At 42.3% G+C, this 17,363-nt stretch overlaps 1 protein-coding gene and 1 long non-coding RNA gene across 4 annotated transcripts in view; one reads left to right on the top strand and one right to left on the bottom strand.

Annotated features, from left to right (window-relative positions):
* Positions 1-9,227, bottom strand: part of LOC140223864 (uncharacterized) — a 38,048-nt gene extending 28,821 nt beyond the window's left edge. For both annotated transcript variants that reach the window (XR_011899154.1, XR_011899155.1), the window contains exon 1: positions 385-9,227. This is a non-coding gene — a long non-coding RNA (uncharacterized lncRNA). The remainder of the gene's footprint in view (positions 1-384) is intronic.
* Positions 1-17,363, top strand: part of MESR6 (misexpression suppressor of ras 6) — a 660,344-nt gene that overhangs the window by 454,419 nt on the left and 188,562 nt on the right. The gene's annotated exons all lie outside the window — the stretch shown is intronic.

Below are 17,363 nucleotides of genomic sequence, written 5' to 3'. Positions count from 1 at the left end.
GCTCATACGGCGTTCTTCCTTAGTACGGCAACAATGGTACCTGTAATAATTCTTCCAATTAAATTAGTTCAGTTTTTTACACTCAATAAAACCTTCGAGGCAAACAATTCTTGATTTTCAAGCACTTCCGATTTCTTCAGGAGTTTGCAATGGTCTAGAAAGCACAGAGGTGAAAAACTTACAATCAAAAAACAAAACAAAAATAATTATTTAAAGCGGTCAAGCTACTGCTCATTGGAGATAATATAAACAATTTAAATACTAGCATTAATGTTAGAATCTAGTCCTGATCACTCTTGTCACAAATGAGATTTATGAACACGCTTGAGGAATGAGCAATAATCCTTTTCATGAACTACAGTCATACGAAATAAAATGAATTACCTATTCATTTAAACTACTGTCAAAGTGATAAATAATTACATGTCCACTGAATGCAATAGGATACATCTCTGTGTAAACCACTTGCAAGTTACAATCAAGCCGACAGATTATCAGAAATGATTATCAGAGCTTTCTAACATGAACTAAAAACTAGTCAAGAAACAGCACAATACCTACAAAAAGATTTCTCAAGAGAGGAGCGCGTACTCCTCTCTCTCTCTCTTTTTTTTTTTTTTTTTTTCGAGCATTGATTTTAAGAAATCAGTTTTTGGGGGGCACAAGTGAAAAGTAACGCTAGTTGACCTGTGTATATTAATTTTGACCATTCCGCAGTAAAAGTGACACTAGAGAACAGCGTGAATGAAAGCCCCCCGAAAAAAGTAAAAGAAGAAACTTCTAAGAGTCTTGCCTTTAGATAAGACATACCCAGACATTTTACCCTAGGTACTTAGAAATATAAAATAAAAAGAAGAATAATAAGAAAAAAATTAAAAATTTAGATTAAAATCCCCAATTTATTAGAAAAATTATCGAATTTGTGGAAAAAAAAGTGTCGCGATTAGTGCGTTTCGACTAGATCCTCTCAGCAGGTAGGTGCGCGAATGGCAGGATTAACAATAAGTCCGAGATACACAGGTCTTTTATTATTATACACTATTTACCTGCTTAACGTATAACATTATATTATATTCAACAACAGAGGGTCGGTCGCCTTTCTGCCCAACAGAACCGATTCTCTCCCCTAAGTAGTGCGCTACATCACGGGAATAGTCGCTCCACCTGCTCTTCGGAGGATAAACCACTTTTTAGGCTGGGGAAAAAGAAGACAAAAATATTGGTCTCACCCTAATGTCAGGTTTACGTATCGCGTGACAAATAAGTAGGCCTTAATATCTTCATTTACTCTGAAATCTGTCATTGACCTGCCATTATTAACTCAAAGAAGAAGAGAGCATTAAAGATTCCCAAGACAAAAAATAAGCTGCTATGAGCAGCTCATGAGTACAGATTCCACAAAGAAACTTAATAGGTATCTGGTTCTGAAAAAAAAAATTCGTAGACTCATATTATGTAAGAATTAATTCTTAAAATTAATGATTCGATCGTGTCCTCGAAATTTTTGGATTATTCGAACGGTTTGCCAGGAAATATCAGCTCGATAACCTCAATGATTGCTATACGCCGCCAACCTCGGTGTGCATTTGGAAAGGGTTGTTCGAGCCAACTCAGTTGAATTGGTCTGAGAGCAATGAAACTAAAAGGTTACCTACTGACATCATTGATATATGGACTGATTTGATCGTGTTTAGCAAAAAAAAGGAACCAGCGCGATTAGGTACAATGTTTTCAAAATCGTGATACTTCTTCTTTTCTTTCAAAAATACTTAATATACGTACAGTATTAAAATTTACACGATTATTTTCCTTAAAAATTAAGAATTTTTTGGTGGGAAGCAGAAACTATTTTCCGTTCTGGGAGAATTTTTTTTTTAGAAAATTATGAAGAAGCAACATTTTTACAACACTGTAATCGCGCTGGTCCCTTTTTGCTGAATGCGATCCAATTTTAAGTCTGGAAGAAACTGAACAACCAAATAAAACTGAAACTGAGAGACAGAAATTACAGTGCTCTTGGGGTGTTACACATTACCCAATGTGAAATATGAACTTCTTTTTTCATGAACTATAAATGAACGACCTGTTGAATTCAAAACTTCCCTTAATTCGATTTTTTTTTTTTTTTTTTTTTTTTTTTCGAGTTTTCCTGCCACGTAGCTTATACAGTACTTGGTTTTGCACAGCGCTGTGATATTTAGTATTAAGCAGGTGTCTGAGGCGCAGGGAAAAATTTTTAAAGCCGCTTTCGAAATTCATAAATCGGTTATTTCTACCATCCTCTTTCTCTCGATTCTGAACTTCACAAATTTCAAATCAAATTCATGCGAGAAAACGGCGAGTCTACGGAAATGCATTTAGTGAAAGAGGTGATTCAAAATTTCACTCCCACTTCAGACACGTTTAAGTATTTGGATTGCATTTTGCTCTAAGGAACCACCATCTCTGGCTCTCTCAAAAGCACATATCTGCTCGGGGAAACCAATGGCAGGTATGTTTTTTCTAAGATGGGCCAGAAATAGTGGTTTCTTATTGCAAAATGTAATCCATTTGTAGAGAGGATCATCAGATTTTTCGCACGAAATTTTGAACAAGAACGACGACCAGTCATTCTTTAAAATGTAAATTATGATATAAAATCAATGCAAAATTATAAACGAAAATATGCTATGCCGTGCTTTCGCTGCTAATCATTATCGCATACTACTACTAACGACAATAAGTATTACATTTAATTGGACTGTGGAGAATATCGACAAGTCTCCACATTTATAACGATTCATCAGTTGGAACATCTACATTATATCTTACTCCAAGAATTAAGGAATTAATGTAATTAATGAGCTAACAGTGTTGGTAAGCGTTCTCATGTATATTTCGTTAGAAAATAAGTAACAAAAGTCTCATTTAGTGAGGGTAACAAATACGAGGCATACCTCTTTGGTGTCTCTTAACTTCTTACTCAAATTAGTCTAGAAATGATTTTACAAAAATCGTTTACATTATCACGCATGCTGTAGGGTATGAGGACACCACTACTACTACGAGAAAAATTATTTATTAACGGCAGGCGGTCCATTAACTCTGCCTCATGCATTGACTTTTCAAGTAATTCGACTTTTGACCCATTCACTGCTGCCCTTAAATTCAGAGCAAGCAGCGAAAGGTTGGAAAAAAAATTAAATCCTTAAATGACAATTAAAAGTGAGTTTTCTGGTTCTGTTCTCCTTAAAATGTATTTGGACTCTACCTTGGATAAATAGTAAGAGATGTAAAATACGTAACTGACAATTTACATAAATTTAGCAAAATTTCGAAATTTCCGTTCAAAGCAAATAATGGCACGGACGAAAACTTATGACTAGGTAAAGGGTTATATCCTGTTAAATAGAGTATAGGGATGCTTTGAAAAATTTACGCTACTGAGTAATTGGAAAAACGAATCAACGACGATGCGTGTAGAATGACGGTGCCAGTTGGGTAATTTCGGGTCAAAGTCACGAGTTACACGAAAAACGTGTGATTTAAGACCACATGTGGTTAAAAAATTTAGGCGGGTAATAACCTTGAGATAATTACACGGCAACATGCAAATGAGATCAGTGAACTTCCACTGCTGTGCCGATTATACAAATCGGGCGAAAATAAGGAGAAACACAGAACAAAAATGGATTACACATAATGGTGCTGGAAAAGGCGGGAATGAACAGAAATCGTTTACACCGCTGAACCTTAGAAAGATCCCTAATTTTACCAACAGTTTCAAAGTTAGGTACATCTCACATGTGGGGTTCTGTGATCGTATATGCACCCATCTATCATATTATTAGAAAAGAATTAAATCTGAGATGCTGAATATCTCTAACAATTTTAACTAATTCACCTCAGCAACCGTTCACAGGCTATCATATATAGACGCGTACCTGTACGATGCAAGATTCAATTGATACCTAATTTTCAAGAAGAAAAAAACTGGCTAATATTTAGTAAGTGCTTGGTGAGCTGACGATGAGTTCCCAATGTTTTTTTAAATACGATTATATTATGATACGGGATAAGTAACGTTAATTAAGAACTAGCGCCTCGTGGCATCTGGGTGCGGCATTCTTACCGTTCTAACACATACGATTGGATTATTCTGTTAAAACTAACTACGAAGGGTTGGCATTGGAAACCAGGGGAGGATGTATTCGTGCTCACACTCGAAAATCCTGGTAAACTTTATCCATCTCAAACACCTGTAACTTAGATAACCATTCAAAAAAAAAACACTACCTACATACATACTAAGGACGTTGGGTCCACCAATACCATGGAGCAAAAAAGGAGGTGTTTGCATCTTGAGAGTTGTTCACCCCGTGAAGTAGGTGGTACGACATAACCAGCAAAATCCGGAATTCGTAGTATGAAAAACGGAACTTAACGTCAGATTTTTGACGTAAATCACTCTCTGTGTAATTTGGAACACTTGATGTGAATGACTTTTAACCATGAGCTACACAATTTCCAAGAAAATCGATGATAAAGTTGTCCGTACCAACCGATGTCGTCAAAAAAATCGAATACGCCCGAAATGCAAACACCTCCTTTTTTTCCCAAGGCACCAAAATCACCTTAAAAGTGACCTAAAAGTCACGACGAACTTTCTTCACAATAACGAGCAAATGGTTTATGTAAAAATTGGGCGTTGTTAATGCGCCTAGAAATTATTGAAAACTTTGATGTTCCCAATGATTGGGGATTTGACACGAGTAGATAATCCTACTGATCTGGAAAAAGTGATGCTACAATCTGATCGGATCACGTGATGGTTTGAAGTGAACTACGAGCAAATTAGATTAATTACTAAAGGCGAAATGAAATAGTTAAAAACAACAAAGTGATGGAGCCAGAATGGTTTTCAACGTCCCTTGTAAAAAGTTGATAAGAAATTGTGTACGTTATGGGAAACTACCTAGGAGTAAAACTTTCTCGAAACGCACTAACTTAGTGATCTACCATAGATCGTCGCACTTAACTTGAACTACAAATCCGGGACTATATGAGATGACTTGATAAAGATAAGATACAGCTAATTGACACCTCCTCAATGGAATATGTTATTAAAATGCGCCCTGCCCAGTCTTGTGAATTTAAATCAACTTTTACCGCAGCGCTAAAAGAAATTAAAACTCAAGCACTTCAACGCTAGAATTGTAAATTTAAAAATATGGTGAAATGGATGTAAATGGCATGTCCAAGAGCACGGTATGAAGTTCCTACAATAAAATAAAATCACGTAGGAACTCTATACCTCGCTACTGGTGCGCTGCCTTCGACGACTGACTTCACACGCCATTTCGCCGAATCTGATTCCACTGGGCTGGAGGACGCAGAAATCTAGAAGCTCGACTGCAAACTGATGAGGTAGAAATTAATCCGTGCTGATGTGGCGATGGTGAGGAGGCCAGACAACCTGCTGGTGGCGATTCGCGTCGAGTTCGGTTGGTCAATCCAATTGCTGGCGTCGAAGTTACGCAAGCGAAGAAAGCACACGCAGAGAAAACTTGCAATTGCCGCACTTGGGTGGAGAAATAGGGAATTGAACATAGAAACATAAAATCGTGTACAGAAAATGGAGGCAGCTGATGAGGGTCTCCGACCAGAAAATGGACAAGAAGGAGAGAGCACTAATTAGGCCTTACTGGTGGTGAAAAAATCGATTTCGCCGAGATCCTGGATTCTGCTGTTGACCGGAGAAATTAATCCACACGAACACGTTATTTATAAAGCACACCGAGAAATCACATGTTTGTGCCTGCGAACATTCCAGCGGAGGTCGCACACCTGCTCCGAACCTGTCGGGCACTCCGGGGAATTTTCCACGCGCACAACGGAGGGAAAATAATTACTCGGGCAAATCGAGAAGCACGAAAATGCGATACGCTCTTGAATTCCGGACAAAAAGCACTCGGCGCGGAAATTAAACGCACTGAAGAATCGGAGGGACACCTCGTGGCTCGGAAATCGAAACGCACTCGCGGGGCTGTCTGAGTTTTCGGAGAGAAGTAACGCACTGAAAACAGTGAAAACTCGAAATAGACCGGCACTGAAGTGAGGAATTTAAAAGAGCGAATAGGTAATGGTGGAAAAAGCGAAGAAGTTGAGAAGACGAAAAGCCACGAGGCAGGGAAGGCGTTGGCACTGAGACCGGGAGAGCGGCGAGCGCGAGACGACCGTCTAGTTGAAGCGGAGCGCGCCGAATGAAAAGTGCAGTGGGAATGGTGAACTGTGAGAAAGCCACTGGCTGAGCCGCCCGGAGAATGACGAAAGCGTGGTGGTTGGGCAGAGTGGGGAGGGCGGGCGGGGGGTGGGGAGCCGAGCCGGTGCCTTGGCCTGTCCTCAAGCCCGCGATGCCTCCAGCGAGGACCGAGGAAAGGCTTGACTCGAATACTTGTTCCGAAGCATCTTGCACTCGGTGCGTGTGTGTGTGTCCCATTCCTTGCTTCCCTGTCTCCTTGCCAAGCAGGAGGCATTTCTCTCGGGTTCATCGCGGCTTATTCTCCACAATTACGAGCAACAAACACATAATTCATGGAGATAAAATGCGCTGCATCCGAGCGGAATGGGCAAAAATCTCGAGGTGACGTGCCAAGTCATTGCTCCGGCCTGTCCGTGCAGCGCGCTCCGAGTGCGGCGTAAAAAAAAAATCGATGTTCAGGTAAATTGAAGAGATACATCGTCAGCCTTGCGCCAGATCAATCTTAAATCGCAAGTTTAAGTTCCATAAAATCTGGGAGTGTCCCGTGCGCGTCTCCCGGTTCGATGTAACGCTTTAATGGACCCCAGGGCTGTCCGTAAATGACCTCGGGTACTCGGAGGGGCGGGGGTCTAGAGTGGAACTCTTAAATCCTAACTCCATTCCAACGTTGCCAAATTGACTCGAACAATTAATTTATTTTACAAAACTGCACCCTTGCAATTTGCATCCAAAACCTCTTTGATTTACATCACTTCAGGCTCGGACTGGCCATAAGGCCTATCTGCCAACGGCAGATACGCTCCCTTGGTGCGCCAAAAACGCGTCCCTCTGACAGATAGAAAAATAAGAAGAGAAAAAAAAAAATTACGACCGAGAATATGTGCGGAAAATTTCTTAAATGAACGGAAGAAGAGAGAGTTAGGAGTGGAGAGAGGTACTTTTACGCATAGTGGTGAACAGAGGTCCAAGAACTACTATTTCTTAAGCGTAAACACTTTTCTGTGAAATTGTCACCTTTTTGTTGACGTACAGACGCTTTATCAAACCCCTCCTTCATTCTGTTATGTGTAACTTTCCTAGAGGCGATGGCCGGTTCGATTTTTAGACATACGCGCCCTTTATAGACCTCTTGAGAGACCTTTACATATATTTCTTCCTTTTCGAAATGACTATTGATTTGGACATACCATAGCATATCTCGGGCAAACTTAATCTTAATCATCTCGAAATTCAAAAATAAGAGACATCTAAAGTGTAAACGCGATACAACTATTCGCGCAAGAGGCAAACGGAAACAAACACAATATGGAAATAGAGGGAGGGAAACGATGCGCGTCGACGACGGCGCAGAGATACAACTATTCGTACTTGATGGACGTCCGTGCTGCATCTAAAAAATTGAAGGCGCGATAACGCGAAGCGTGAGCTCTGCTATGTGCTGTCAATGAGGTGTCGCTCAGATTCAGGAGAAAAGTTAAAAAAGAGGCTCGAATACGTCTTTCCCGTCTTTGGCTGTGTTGATATTCGTTCTTTCTTCTTTTTTTAGGTTCTTTTCCGATTCTTTCTTAGGATGGATTTGCAGACCCACGTCTTAAGCTAGTGTAAACTGCAGCACTGGCTCGGTTCTTTTGGAAATAATGGTGCTTGGATGCGTCTAGTGGTTATAATTTTTTTTTAATTTCAGAAGTCCGTCGGTTACTTCAATACGTTCAATTCTGCAATTTTTACTCTGTACGATTAATAAACTTTGAACCTGAAAATAGCGTAAACATATGTGCTGCTTTGCCAAAATTTTCTGAGCATCTCTCCACGTACGAGATGCCCTACCAGGAAATATCACATCACGCCCCTTTAAGCAGCCGAGGGTCTACGCCCTCAGATGCAAGCCAGTCCGACCCCGCTTAAATCTGAGGGTAAAACTGTGCAGTATTGCGGTGTGATAAATGGTACGGTCGAAAAATTTCAAGTGGCAAACAGTGGTAGGAGGGGGAAAGTCTCTCATGAATACTATTCTACCGTGCTAAAGGAAAACGCTGCACAGCGGATCGAGTCAATCAGAGAGGTCGGACATACAATTTTTGACTGAAACTGCAAATTTTGGATGTTGATTTCGTCACATTTTAAATTATGAGGGTTGCTGCAAGAAGAAAATTTCACGAGGAAACCAATGGAACCACTTTCTGAACTTCAAAATGTTGTACAAACCAAGTCATAAGCTTTTAAAGTTTCCAAACTTTGTCCGACTTTTCTCATTGGGTCTTTTCACCGTGCGCCGTATGAACATTCGAGAGTCGCCAAATTTCCTTTGATAAAATATTTATTTTTGGGTAAAGTTATGAATATTTCTCCGAAAAATTTTCGAGAACTCTAGGTAAAATTGCGAACAAAATTATCTGAAAAATTCGATGAAAAATATTTACAAATTTTCCTGAAAATTCGTGAATTATCAACGAAAATTTGGCAACGCCTAAAGGTTCATGCAGCGTTCTTGCTTGGCACGGTAGTATTAACATGTGGATCAGCCGACATGTAAACAATATTTCGAGAGGTTTATCTAACTTTTTCGATTCTCCGCCCGGGTGAAAAGGCCGGGTCCTCCGAGAAGACAGAAATTCCACCTTGCTGCGTGCATGGGTCTCCTGGCGGGCTGCGGGGCCCGTTGTGAAAATCGGCAATGGAGAAGCCCTGCAGCGAGCTCTTCATCTCCTCGTGACGGTTGGAGCAAAATAATTAATGAGTACTCTAATTAATAGCATTCATCAAGCTTGATTGCATCTCTTAATAACTTCAAGGCCCATTCATTTCTCCGCTATTTCTGATCCGACTTGCAGCCAAAGAAATCCCAGTATTCCCGGCCTCAGATCGGACGCGACGAGCGTTTTCCGATTGAATCCGTGGACGTCACGAAACCGAGCTCGTTCTATCCTGGATGAGCCCTGATATACGAGACATCCTTATGGGCTGAGGGTGTATCAGTTGATGGACTTGCCAGGTTTCGACATCCTTCGATATGATTGTTTGATCCCCGACGATCGCACGTCGAATGACCTTGATCTATCCTGCCGTCCTGAGGAGGGACGCCGTATGAGCCTTCAGAAGTTGCCATACTGCCTTCGACAAAAAGCGAATTTCCTGAGAATATTGTGAATATTTTTCTTCTAAATTTTACAGAGAATTTCGTTCGCAATCAAATCCAAAATATGTACTTTCAAGGAAAAATCTGCATAACTTTCCTCAAAAATACATGTTTTATCCGGGAAAACTTGGCAATTCTCGAATGCTCATACGGCGCTCTTCCTTAGGTCGGCAGTATGTAGGACTGTAGGGCATTACCCTGGCATGGGCAGAGCCAAAAATGTTTTGTAGAGGACATTAAAGGGCACTTACAGAAAAAACTTGCCAAATATTGGAGAAATACCACATCAATATTGCGACAAGAATTTTCTCGGTAATGAAAATTAAAAGGGGCCGTTCAATTTTACGTATACGTAACGCACTCTTAGGGGTTTGAGCCAGCGTTACGGTATGCGTCACAAGGGGAGACGGGGGATCAAGCCCAGCGTTACGCAACAAATCCGAGCCGGGGGAAACGAAAAAACGTGGAAAAAATTTAAAATCTCGCTCTTCCCAAATAAGCGTATTCTTGATTTTTTTTAAAATTGGGGGGAGGGGGGGTCAGGCTAGCGTTACGTAATTCAAAAGGGGGTTGCAGGGCTGCGTTACGATTGGGAAGGGGCTGAACAAATCGGGAAAAGTGCGTCACGTAATTCGTGAACGGCCTCAAGCTGCGTATGAGGTCGTTCTTCGCAAAGCATCGCTACTCAAATTAAGACAAATGGGAGTGAGCGACTTCTGTTGAGCGTAAAGAGGGTCAAAATATGAAGCGAGGGTATTATGACAAATAAGCCTCTCTCCGGTAATGGTTCATACACTCAGTGCGGGGGGGGGGGGGTGTCTCTGGCGGGGCAAAGGAGCTGTACAGGTCGTGAAGTGGGGCGGAAGCCACGCATCTCGCCCGATCTCATTTTCACCTTATGTGCTCGAGATTTATTTTGTTTAAATTTTATTGATATTGATGTCTCGACCCTTGGCACCCTCCGCGCCAAATTAACGACTGAGTCTCTCCAGATCACTGCAGAAGTGCAGAAACTTCCCTCCGCACCACTAGACTAGTTGCGTGAGAAGAAGGAGCCCCGCCATCGGGCTGATTCGTTAACATTGATAGACAAAGCTACAGACGAAAAAGACATAAAGAGTATGGAGCAATCCTATTGGTTGTAATGGGTGGTTCTTATAGACTAAGGGGGTAAATGATAGACTAACTATCCGGTCTCTCGTGGGTTGCTGTTAGTTAGTCATTACCTACCTCCTTTGTCCATTACTACCACCCGCTTCCACCAATAGGATCCCTTCGTACCCTGTGTGTCTCCTTTGTCTATAGCTTTGTCTATCAATTTCAACAATCAGCCCGCAGAACTGGAGTGACAGAAATAACTATATTTTCGAAATTCAAGTCCGATTTTTCTTCACAGGGTTTTCTTCCGTTTTTTTCCTCCGTCTTTTTTTTATTCTCTAGGGCGAATTTAGTCGTCTCCCGCACGAGAAGAAGTAACTGCATTTCAGTGTTGCCTTTCCCCTCACAAATTGCAGTTTTACCAGGAGAATTTTGGGCATTTCTAAATGAAAATTTCCTTGATTTTTCCCCAGATCTCGTGCCAAAGTCGGAAACATCTAGGAGAAAAATTGCACAGGTGTACATTTTCGTAAAAAATTGAAATGTTTGATTCAATACTGCAACCTTGGAATGGAGTTAGGTTTATTCGTCCGGGGAACGAAAACCGATTCATCGTGAATTTTGGTCAAAAATCGGAAAGTCCAGTCGAACTGGGGGACAAGGAACCTCCTAAACTGTTTAGAGCTGCTCAACTTTCGCACTTACGGCCAAGAATTTCGGGCCTACTCCGCGAGCGCGGTCACACGTGGACGTTGGGTGCGAAATCCGAGTTTAGATTTTCGACGGAGAGAAAGTGGTCATTTTCTTTGTGGTGCGCTCAAAATCGCTCAGGGCCGTTGCAGTGAAGAAAATATTCAGACGGTCGAGTCAGGAGAAAACAGGCTCTCGGCGCATGTGGCAGCGCTGCCGGGTCGTGCGCTCGAAACCCTTAGACTAACTGTAGGTGGGAGAGTATTGCCATCTCTGCACGGCTCTCTGATTGGTTCATCAGTTTTACGCTATCATAGAGCTCCAAAGTTGGCCCAATGTTAACAAACCCCAGCCCAACCGCATTGCTCCTAGTTTGGCCTACTGTAAACTAACAAGATGACGACTAAGTTCGACTTTCTGCAAAGTTCTCGACGTGCTTTTGGATGTGATAGAAATTTTCTTATATCCAACTTCTGAATTGTGCTCGGATTGAACTTTGATGGATATTTTTGACGAAAATTAAGCTTTGAGTGTGATTATCATTCATTTGTCAGCAGGGCCAGATTTAGGGGGTGGCCACATGGGCCGCGGCCCATGGCGGCAAACTTAGGGAGCGGCAAACTTTGCAATTTTATTAAATGTAGCTATAAAGAAAAATCGGATTCAGAAAAAAAGAAAGAAAAAATACAAACGAGAAAAGATGACAAAATCTCTCATTTCCCGAAAGTATATCTCTAATTTTGTCAGCTCTCTATGATACAATAGACAGCACCTTTAATTAGTCGAATTAAGACTAAGAGAGAAACCGAACACGGAATTTGGCCTGGAGCGGCGCGGCGCGGCGCAGAGAGCAATGATGACGAAAACTTGAGATGAAAAGGGGAAACCCTCGGCGCGGCGCGGCGGTCGGCATGTAACACATATTAGCGCCTTCAAGACTGCATGAATACTTCACGCATTGCGCCAAACACAGTGCGTGCAGCAGCAGTCGGCGTGAAACGCTTAGCGCATTCAAGATTGTAGGAATACTTCACGCATTGCGCCAAACAGTGCGGTCAGCGCGGCGCGGCGGCGGAAGTTAAACTTATTAAACCACATTTATGTTTGTTCTTTCATAATTTTTTCGTTCATTTCATATAAATGGAAGGCCTTGTCCTCACAGAAATAGGTTTACGGAACTTAACTTTCGCGCCGAGCTCCGTGAACTTTTGCTAGTAGTGTTGACAGGGCTTTCGCAGAAAAAAGTGTCCAATACGAGTAAACGCGTCTTTTGCACCATTCCCCCTCCGGCGCGTTCACTTGATGGTTTTTATTGATGTTTCCAAACGAATGAGAAGGGGGCGGCAAAATACAGGCGGCCCATGGACGGCAAGTAAGTAAATCCGGCCCTGTTTGTCAGCCGATAATACGTGTTCCTCTGGGTTGGGTTTGTCTGTTGTACATTGGGCCAACTTTGGAGCTCCATGATAGCCCAAAACTGATGAACCAATCGGAGAGCGGCACAGAGATGGCAATACTCTACTGGAGCAGCCATTGAAGTCGAATTAAAAGCGAAAATATGCGAGGCGTCCCTCTCGAAAACATTCTAAACTCGGCTATTAACGGAGTGAGCTTACTCGCCTACTCGAATTCTATCGAGGCCCCAGCCCCTCTCTGGGAGGGAGGGGGGGAGGGCTATCGGTGTGAACTGGGTTTCGCGTTTCTCATTTCGCCGTTCGGCCGTTCCCGCGCACTGTTACGAAACGCGACGCGACGCGACGGCGTGCATGGCTGGAAAAAATTCCCAGTCTCCCGATATCACGCGGGCAACACGTGCAAACGAGCCTAAAAGCATGTGGAAATGATAAAAACTTCAAGAGGACAACACGGGTCTTTTGATTTTTTTTTTCATTTTAACTAGCTGGATCGCATTTGGACATAAGTAACCAGCGGCATTACACCATCTTCAAAATCGTGCAACTTCTATTTTTCTTTTATAAATACTAAATATATGTACAGTAGTAAAATATGCATGACTTGATACAACAATACATGTTATACATGTTACAAATATACATGTAGAAAAACAATGTTGCCAATTTGCTTGATCCGCCAATGTACGGGAGCGATAAAAAAAAAACCCGTTATGTCGGCTAAAACATGTCCAACGCGCGAGTTAGATGAAATGCAGGATGATAATCTGATGGCGGGCCGTTATTACTTGAAAACAAAATTGAAAAAAATATGATACGGTATGGTATGGGCGAAAAACTTAAAATCCGACGACAATCCATCGGCGGAACGCAGTTGGCGACGTCAGAATTTGCGTCGTTTTTAAATACCGGTGAAAAGGCCCGGTTTGGGCGTGACAGGTTTGCCACCTGGGGCAACACGTTCCGGATTCCAATGCTCTACGAGGAATCGACGTTTTTCCCCGGCGTCTTGACAACTGCGCGTGGAAATTACCGCCAAGTAACGGCCAAGTCAAGCTGTATAATCCGAGATGTCCATTTTAGTTTCGAGGCTTTCGAGTGGAAGATACGCGGCGATGCCGCCGATTGAGGAATCCCTCATGTTTATTTAAGATTGCTGAATTTTAATGCCCTATTATGAGGAAATGCCGGGCGGGAGAAAGCCCCATCCATGCCCCACGTCCCACCCCGGCACGGAGCAGTGGCGATTCCGGAATGTTGGTAACACTCGGGTTTGGCCGTATGAAAGTATCCTGAATAATCGATACCCATCGAGGGAGGTATCGATTTTTATTACGGAATTGAAATGAAGAAAAAACAGTGTTACCAATTAAAGAGGTTTGCAAGTTCTTCTACTTATATTCGTTCTAGCATAGAAAGCCGAAATTAGGTACACTTAAAAAAAGTCGATCTCGCGCAATACGTGTTTCAAGTTTCGAAATTACATGGATACACATGGCGGAAAGAAAGTTCAAACTGACTTATTAATGCTTAAAAATTGGAGTTTTGGAGCGAACTATTCACAGAACATTCATAGAGACTGCTTTTACTTGAAAACATTAATACCTCAATTTTGTCAAAAACTGCACTTATGCGCCTTGTCCTCCAAGCCCTCAAATGAGATCCCCGGCGGACCAAGCTTTTTTTCAGGCAGAAACTCTCGTCCCAAAGCGAGCGGTTTTGCGAGATGAGTATTCGCCTTTTGTTATCAAAATCGTAGTGGGAGAGTTTCTAGGTTTGATAAGAGAAACGAGATGCCTCTTGTCCGTTTATTAATAGTGCCTGCGAGTTAAACTATCGCGTATATTACGACTTACGAGACGACGTGACTTAATCATGTCCTCCCGCGTTCGCGCAACTGTGGAGGTGTTATTCGAAAACGCTCAGAAAAACGACGAAGTTATCTGTTTTGATTGATGACAATATTTCGGCCATTAGCTCTCACGTTGTCGATTTAGGTCGAACATGGGATGTTGTTTTTCATTCGCCGTCCATACCCCCAAGCAAATGAGGGCTAATTATTGGATTCGTATCAGTTTGGTGTGGACTTGGAAGAAGCAACGGAATTCTACTAATAGTCTACCCACTAGCGAGTATAATTATTTTTGTGCATAGACAAAGTGTCTATTTTGCAGTGGTGCAGTGGTGCTAGTAAAAATGGCTCGTCTTGCCGTAGGGTTGAGTTGCCAGCTCGCGAGGCGTGAATTATCGATTATCGATATTTCTCCATTTGAAGCTATGGTAAAGAATCGATTATTAAGGTGTTCGTTGCGAACGCCCTGTATGTCGATACTTTTCCATGAGTTTAAATGACGGCTCAATCGATATATCGCAAAGTACGCCACGCTATACTGGGGCATTACATTTGCGGAGCCCCATTTTTGGCCAATTTCGATGAAAATAACTATTTTTCATTGGTCATAAACGTCATAGTGTCGTCACAAGGTGCACGCACTGCTTTCATTGACTCTCTGGGGGAATAATGTCCACTTACTGCTGTCTTGCCTGAAACTACGTCATGTTTTGCGCCCTCACGACTTTCTCATGTCTCGTTGTTTTAAAACTCAGATGAATTTTGCTGTTTTAGCTCATTCAGTGATTTCATCTAAAAGAGATAAGAGAAATTTTGAGGGAAACTCGATTTCGAAAATTCGACACTTACTGCTCTCTCCACTATGACGGCAGCTCTGTTATCCGTTGATTAAAACTTGGAGACGGCAACGCCACCGAAAACCTGCATCTTATTGCGTAATCTAATCGTCATCTCAAGTCGTCGCACCCGAGCCAGATCTCCGTGAAACCGCCGTCGTAATACGAGGAAAACCCCACGATTTTCCGAAATCTGGCCATTCCAAGCCATTGTCTCCGGCCGCATATTTCAGATTTCCAACCACAGAGTTGCGAAACCTGCGGCCTCGAGGCCTCGACCAATCGAACTTTCATCGATCAATCGCTGACGACAACGCCTCGGCAGCTCGCGATCAATCGCAATCGGATCGATTGACTCAACAGTCAACGCTGAGGTGTCGATACGATAAGTGGGGTAAGTCGGAGCCGTCTCGTCGTACAGTGGAACGAGCTAATAGAAGGGGCCGGACATTCAATTTTTGGCTAAAATTGAAAATTTTAATGTTTATTTAGTCACATTTTAAACTCTAAGGGGTGCTACCAGAGGAAAATTTCACGAGGAAACCAATGAAACCACTTTTAGAACCTCAAAGTTTTGTATAAATGAAGTTATGAGCTTTTAAAGCTTCCAAATTTTGTCCGACCGCTACCATTGACTCGATCCACTGTGCGTCGGAGGCCACAAGCACAAGACGCTTTTGCTCCGATAAAATAATCGTGTCTCCCAGCTAGAAACTGAACAGCTGCCTCAGAAGCAAGAATCTGACTGCGCTCGGTGTAGATAAACGCGCACCGGGACGCGCTCAAGTGCCATCAACTGCTTCGGTATGACGTCATATAATTACTTCAAATGGACTGGTAGATGGTCTAAATATTGAGAACCACGACACCCGTCTCTCATCGAAGCTTAAATACACCATGGTGCACACACGGATAATTCCAGTGGCGCGGCGAGGCGTGAAAGATCGATTATCGATAATTCCATATTTGAGCTATGGTGAAGACTCGATTATTAAGGTGTTCGTTACAAAAACCTTGTTTATCGATCCTGTTCCGTAGATTTTAATGGCAGATCAATCGATACGTCGCAATGCCCGCCGCCGGTCCACGCCGCTGAATGATGGATCGTAGTCGACCACTATCGAATACGATCTCTTCCAAAATTGAACTAGTAAGAGTACGTCGATTCAAATTGCTGATCGTCAAATGCCAAATTTAACTTCAGTCATAACGCCTACTAAATCAATTTCAGTGGATCAGAGGATTAAATAATTTGTTTAGGGTGATCAATTTTTCTCAACAATTTAAGAGGTACCGTTGGAAAAAGAAACTTCAGTTATTTTTCCAAACTTACAAGATTGTTTTCTACGGCTAAGCTTCCGTCCCTCAATTCCACAGCGCTCTGGGGGGGGGGGGGGGCAGAGGGGACGCAGATCACGAACACGAAGAACCTGCCGGTACTTACGAACAAATTTTCTATCGATAAATGGCGCACATCCTCGACTCTAATCGAACACTGTCACAACCTGCAACAAAAAAGTGAAAAAACAAACGTTAAGTTTCCATCATTCATTACACTGGGAAGGTTTACCATTTGAAAATTGAAAAGCCAGTAATTCTGATTTGGGTTGAAACCACACTGAGAAGTATCGAATCTATCATGATAAGAAAACCTTTCATCGACACTTTCTCTTCACATCCTCACCTCAGTAATTAATTTCAGAAAATGTATAAGTATATTTTTTACCCTTGAACATCCCATTCCTTCTCTCTGAAAAATTCGATCGCAGACAGTTTCCGTGAAAATATCTAGATACAACACTGCTCTTAAAAGTGTCATGCAATATTGTAGGACGGCAATGCAGTTGCAGCACTCTAGCTCTGCTTTCGCATGACTTAAATCAGAGTTTAAGGCCTCGTCTACCAAATCATTGAGAGTTAGGTACATCGTAATGCAGTACATGCATCCTCAGATTTCCCTTCGTGGCACAGCGTAAACGTCCCGGAGCTTACATGTGAGGAGGCTGTAATAACCCATCTCGGAAGTGATACGCCGGTGTAACTATCCTTATTCGTCTGCCAGATGGCTGCTGATTCCGGATCCCCCCTCCAACCACCC

The sequence above is a fragment of the Bemisia tabaci genome, chromosome 1 (assembly GCF_918797505.1).
Source record: "Bemisia tabaci chromosome 1, PGI_BMITA_v3".
Lineage (NCBI taxonomy): Eukaryota > Metazoa > Arthropoda > Insecta > Hemiptera > Aleyrodidae > Bemisia > Bemisia tabaci.
The sequence above is the reverse complement of the archived record's forward strand: the minus strand, read 5'-3'. Positions and strand labels throughout refer to the sequence as shown.